At 38.4% G+C, this 6,838-nt stretch overlaps 1 protein-coding gene across 1 annotated transcript in view; it reads left to right on the plus strand.

The window, feature by feature from the left end:
• Nucleotides 1–5,048: 5,048 nt before the first annotated feature.
• The window catches only part of LOC106524653 (sodium- and chloride-dependent GABA transporter 2), a 36,237-nt gene continuing 34,447 nt past the window's right edge, over nt 5,049–6,838 (plus strand). Inside the window, exon 1 of the mRNA XM_014018547.1 lies at nt 5,049–5,069. The gene's annotated coding sequence lies outside the window, so the exon portion shown is untranslated. The remainder of the gene's footprint in view (nt 5,070–6,838) is intronic.

Here is a 6,838-nt window from a genome sequence, read left to right on the forward strand (position 1 = left end):
AAAACCAGCATCTTACCAGTTGGCATTCAGGAAGAAGTGTGCCCGTCTCTCAAAGACGTCCGTGTTAGTAATAGAAGCGGACGAATTTGGTTCCGCCCTCAAGCGTTAAGAATGAGTCAGAGAAAGAAAGGAAGATAAGAGCTTTGCCAGCTGGCGCCAGTCAAGGAYACATTCTGTGGCTGTCACAACAGAATGATAACCTCTTCTTTAGCTTTTCTTTCTGATAGACTCTAAGAGAAATCACTGTAAAACATTTATGATGATTAATTAACATTTCTATTTAAGTAATCAGTCTGAGCCATTTGTTGGTCCAGATAAATGAAAGATTTTCTCAAGAAAAACTCAAAAGTATATTACTGATGTTTCCAGTAAAATAAAAACAGTGATTTATATAAAAACACAATGAAAACATGGTGATGATTTTCTCTGTGATTTTTATACCATTAATTAATCTTTTAGGCACGATAAAAGAGTAGAAGTGATTCCATCTTCTTTGTGACAGTCATTATTATGATTAACAAATGCATAAACATTCTTAGTTAAACAACAAATGAATCACGAACAGAAAAGATTGTTCTGTTCATTATCTGATTAAGAGAACTCTCAAATTCTCTTCTAGGTTGAAATGACCTTTCATGGCCTAAAATAGAGTTCAGTGTTCCTGCCTCCTCGTCAGGCCTGTCCGAGACCTGCTTTGAGGCAGTAAATCTTGTTTCTTCGCTCGAGGTGACCCCTACAACACCAACAAATGTATTCAAGCAAAGGAAACCAGACAACTTATGTTTTATTTCGACCATGTCTTGTCCTCTCCTTGAAAAGTGAAGCAAGGGAATGAGGAGCAGCAGCCTTTGTGTGTGCATGCACCCTCAGTTTTAGCCCAGAAGAGTAGAARTTATTTAATATATTCTTGTTTATGTGCTGTCCAGAAAAAGCACTTACGTATTACTGGTAATATAATATTAGCATTTACTTTTTTGTACAGTAATATTGATATAAAACAAAATGTGTATTGTTTATTTAGTAAATAGTAGTTTAGAAATTTTGATTTTTTTTGTAAAATTTAAAAGAATGATAAAATAAATGTTACTACACCCAAAAATCCTTTTTTCAGTGCAGAAGTCCAGTTGCTTTGTCTTTGTTCTTTTAATTCCCCATGTCCTGGATGACTGAGAATCCACAGAAATATATGAGTTTGTCAAGTTTCTGCTTCTTGTCAACAAAAAGGTGTGTTATTTTTGACAATTTAATGATGTCCTATTAAAAATCTGTGCCAGCATGTCCTGCCTAACTGTCGAAGATTGGGCGTGACAAAAACTGAACTTTATCTTATATCATCAGTGATGACTGAAGGTGCCATAAGGACAAATGAGCTGCCAGTTATTGAGGTGGGACAAAGTGGAGCAGCGGCACACCCATGACCTAACAAAAAACAGACAAAAAACAGGAAATAAAAACAAAAGCAGATGTCAGGACTGCTTGAAAAAACATTTGATTTAACGTTTATACATGAAAAGTTAGGCCACTTATATGCATTAACAAAGATTACTTTCTGTGTGGTTTTCTGCACAGTACTGTATTGGAAAACATAACATATTTGTGTCTGAATATGTTTTATTGAGCAATAATGGAAATTAAAATATTTCAACATTCTGTTTGACGGGTGTTATTTTGAAAACTGCTTTTGATAAATTAGCAGATAAGTTTTACAGATCAGACTCTCAGCCCAACTTTAAGAGATAATATTTTTTATCACTCACATGAAATGAACCATCTAGTAATYTTTGAAGGAATGTGTGTGCGATGGGAAAAATGCAGAGAATTCATTTCCTCACCAGGGGATTAATATAAAAAAATGTTGCCCGCTGAGTTTAAAACTAAAATTATCTAATGATGAGAAGTTAGCAGGCAAACCAGGGAAAGGATAAAATTCATGATGTCACACTATACTGCAAGATGCTACGCTCAGGTTACATGTTGAGAGTGACTCTCAGCTACTACCACATCACATTATGATTTAATATCTGACAGTTATAATCATTTTATAGCCACCAGACTGCCTCAGCCAAATGAATCAACTCCAGTTGTTTATCAGTTGTAGATTTCTGTTCATTAATTACTTTCTGAAAGTTTTGTTAAAGTCCAGCAACTGGTTCATGAGATATTTTGCTAACAGTCAGACATTTGACACACMTTATCACACCACTTTTTGCCTTTTGGTGGTGGAAATAAAGATTGGTAACAGTAACATCAGAGGCATTTGGGGGGTTCAGTGTCTTGCCCAGGGACACTTCGACATGTGACTGAATAGCCAGGGAATCCAACCGCCAACTCTCGCACTAAGAAATTACAGCAGATAAATCTTTATCCTTTTCTTATTATGTGGTTTTAATTGTTTTATTTATTCATTTTTTTTTACAAACAAATCACAGCTTGTTAGTCAAGAACACCTTATCAGAGTCAAGGTCCATGAGTGCTGGGGTTTCCCAAGGTTGTTGGTTCATCTGTCCTCTTCACTATTTACACAAATGATTGCATCAGCACCTGTCGCGGGTATTTTTAAAACATCTGAATATACTGCTATTCTCTGCTTGCTGTATGAAAACACGGACCCCTCATCATATCTTAATGAGGTTCAATCTTTTGTTCAATGGTGTGATGACCAGCTCTTCTATTAAAGTCAAGAAAACAGAGATGCTGATTGACCCTAAGTCAATAGACAACTCCCAGCTTTTGATTCATGACCAGAAAACAAACCAGGTCTGTTCTTACAGATACTGTATCTGGGTGTTTGCCTCGCTAATCTGTTCAAGTGGGGAATTCAAGTTAGTATGATGTGCTCTCGCTGACAGCAGAGACTGTATTTTTTTTAGGTAGAGTTGGGGCAGTATCTTACCTGTTTTAGATACATCAGGCTGTATTGGAAAGTATCATCAGGTTTGGGATGTCAGCGTGGTATGGTAATCTCTCTGTGCATCTAAAATCTAAATATAGTCGTATGGTACAAAATGCAATGAAGGTGATAGGAGCAGCTGATAACTCCTCCCTGCAGTCAGTCTGTCCTCAGACTTGCATGGAGGATACTGTCTGATCCCACTCCTCAACTCACAAAACGAGCTGTGATCTCTAACGGTTTAGAATTAAAATCAATTTGTCCCTMCATCGATCAGAATGATACAGTAAATAAAGTAAACATATAGTCTTTTGTCATGATGCTGACGCTCTGGTCTTTGTGGGTTGGTTTCTGCCACTTTTTTACCCCCCAAAATTAAATTCAAACAAATAATTAATACTATATCGGGTTCTTCCTGAACAAAACATTACATCAACGCACACATATTACATACAGTAGATAAACATATTTAAACAAACTAACCTTTATTATTCTCATAAATATACAAACTTTTCCAGCATTAACATTAACCTTGAGACTATTCATGGTGGCTCAGTTGGTAGAGCTGATGCCTCTCAGCAAGAAGGTCTCCGGTTCAAATCCCAGTCCAGGGAYCTTTCTGGGTAGAGTTTGCATGTTCTCTCCGTGCATGCGTGGGTTCTCTCCGGGCACTCTGGCTTCCTCCCACAGACCAAAAACATGACTGTTAGGTTAACTGATAACTCTAAATTGTCCCTAGGTGTGAATGAGAGAGTGAATGGTTGTTTGTCTCGTTTGTCTCTATGTGTGTCCCTGTGATGGACTTGCGACCTGTCCAGGGTGTACCCCGCCTCTCGCACTGTGACTGCTGGATATGGGCACCAGTGACTCCTGTGACCCTAGAAATGGAATAAATGGGTAATAATGGATGGATGGATTATTTCACAGTTGCATTCCTTGAGCTGAAGTACTTCTTTCTTTTAAACATTCAAAATTGCAGTTTTTTCTCATCTCAATTCCTTAGAGGTTATAGCCACACTTTCTCTCAACAAAAGTACTAAAAGTAATGTGTTTTTTAGCCTTATAACCTGTAAAATAATTTACTAAATCATAACATTTCAATAATTTCAWCTAATAAAATACTGTACATTTGTTGGGTGACGGTAATGTTTTCTAGTATGAGATTACCATGTCAGCTTTTCATCAATGACAAWTTTTTACTTTTAATTAYTTAGTTGTGGGAGCAGCTTTGTTTAGCTCACAATGTCTAAGACAAATTTCCCCAACAAGGGTCTATAAAGTGTRCATCTATCTTTCATCACCCTTTTTGTTAGAGAGAGTATTCTGTGGAGAAAATTCGTATTGACCACCTTGATCCACAGTCTTCTTCTGGTCACTACCCAGAGTTTGAGACCACAGGTAAAYGTAGGAACTAGCCACGGTACAGAACCTGCTCCCTCTTCACCACAGACCAGCACAGAGTCCACAACACCACAGAGGCAGCATCAGTCCATCTGTCTGGTGTCTGGGGATGTTGTATATTTACTTTATTTTGTATTAAATATTAGCACTGCTGSAATCCCAAAGATCACAGCACCTACAACACACTACTCCACTTTCTCCAAGAAATTAGATTCAATTTTTCCAACAAAGTTAGCCTTTTGTGTTGAACTCCTTTTTAACACAAAAGACAAATAAAACCACCTTTTTCAGAAACCTGCTTTGTCAGCTCCCACATCAAAACATCTGTGTTGTTCTGTTCTACATCCAGAACATTGTGTGAAAACTAACCACTGAGGTGTTAGCTGCCACCTGAGTGAGCCGTTTAAACACAGTGACGTCATCATCATTTGTGTGTTGCTTCAGAGGAGTCCTGTGGGTTAATCCTCCTCCTCCTCCTCTGTGGAGYACACCTGTCATGTCTTCAGCTTCGGCTCAGTCTTCCTTCAGGAGGGGAMAGGAGCCAGCGTCTGTCTGCAAACCCAAAAGGTGCGTGGGCTGTTATTTCTAAATCTCATAACGACCGGGTTTGGCCGTGTGCCATACCTGGAGTAAAAGAAAAAAAATACACCACACCTGAACATACAGAGCTTACTGGCTCCTCCCACCTGACCTGGGAGTATATTTAATTGCTCCTCGTGCTGTGACTGCGTTTGTTCAACGCCTGAGAAGACGACAGAGAGGTGTCAAGTTACCACTGGTAGGTGCAAAACACATGTGTGCACATGTTCATGTGTCTGGATGAAGAGTGGAATTATATTTTAATTTTAAAATACATACCTGTGACCTGTGTGTCTGTGTAGATTTGTTTATTAAAATGGATTTAAATGTCATGTCATCGGAGTTTTATTATGTCAGATCTAATCTTCCTGATTCCGACACACGTGAYGTTTTTTACAGTAAACTCCTTTTTGTTTTTTGTTTGTTTGTTTTGTTCTTTTGTAACATGAAACTCAACAGCACAACTTCTCCAAGCTGCTGAGTCATGCTGAGCACGAAGGGAAACTGAACCCACTAGCATCACATGCAGCACCGGTGTTCTCCTTCCTCATCTTTTTGTTGGCTTTTCTAGTCATGCCGATCCCTTTGCTCCACAACAACAAAACACGTCGGATTGTTAGGAGTAAATACCACCAAGGATATTTCTATGGTGGCAAATGGAGAATAAAATGTCACAAAAAAGCGTTCACCTGAAGACCTCCCTGGTCATGTCAAAGTCTACTTTTTTTTTTTTTTTGAGCCGGTGTTCAGCTGCTTTTGGAAGGCCTGACTACAAAAGTTTCTCATGATTCAGCCCCAGTGCTGAGGCAGCTTCTTGGGTTTGTCAGAAATATCCATCTGTTATTGCTGCGCTACCAGGACAGGCTTACGTTAAGCCATCCTGCCCATTTTGATGGGCACTTGGCAGAAATATTAAAGAGAGTAAATGGGGCCGATGATGAGAGTGTAACGAGGCTGACTGGGTGTTTGCTGGCATCACGGTTTGTTTACATCATTGGAAGCATACCCTTCAAGGTTTTATTTACGGCTTGTTTTTTTGTTTCACATAGTTTCTGATCAGAAGCGGTGTCTTTCTAACTTTTGCTACAAGTACATCCATGTAGAAGGAGTGATGCAATACATTTAATAGTCTTAAAGTAGGAGGCCAGATCTTTGAATGTGAGCGAAGGTAATAGGTAGTATCTTACCTGTTGTAGATATAACAGGTAAGTTTAGAGGAAATGTTCAATCCTGATCAGATTTAAAAGCTAATGGCCAGTGTGAGTGTCACCAAGTTAAAAGTAGATCATTTAAGTCATTTTATTTATCTTTCAGAAGGAAATGATTTAAATTTTCCATCAACTCATATTTAGCTGTGCTCTTAAATAATCAGCATGCATTACAGATGATGTAGTTTGTGGTCAATACTGCCTTTAAGGCAACTTAAAGACATCAATACATCCTTGAAGCTCTCACGGGCCACAAAAACATGCTGTGGCTGGCCATGAGTTTGACACGGGCTTTACATGGTTATGCTGATGTTTTACTCATAAGTGACTTAAACTACTTTAATAATAGTTAACCCTAGTGTGTCACACACACACACACACACACACACACACACACACACACACACACACACACACACACACACACACACACACATGATCAAGAAGCCCAGAGAACCCAAAAGCACACACATGGCTCAACAGTTAATAATCATTGCCCATAATTAGCCTTAAATTAGTCAGACCAGGATGATTGTGTGGTCCTGTCTGTGGGGAGCCACAGAGATACAGACTGATATAAATACAATCTATTTTTATCCAGCAACATTAACATGAATGTGGTAGGTTAACAGATAGTTCACCTCATATCCTGTTGATCTGTGTTTCTTCTACAGAGGAGTTACTGACATGTCCATTAGAGGAAGTGCAAATTATGAAACATTTCCATTTGTTAGGTATATATATATATATATATATATAT

The sequence above is a fragment of the Austrofundulus limnaeus genome, unplaced genomic scaffold (genome assembly GCF_001266775.1).
Source record: "Austrofundulus limnaeus strain Quisiro unplaced genomic scaffold, Austrofundulus_limnaeus-1.0 Scaffold195, whole genome shotgun sequence".
NCBI lineage: Eukaryota > Metazoa > Chordata > Actinopteri > Cyprinodontiformes > Rivulidae > Austrofundulus > Austrofundulus limnaeus.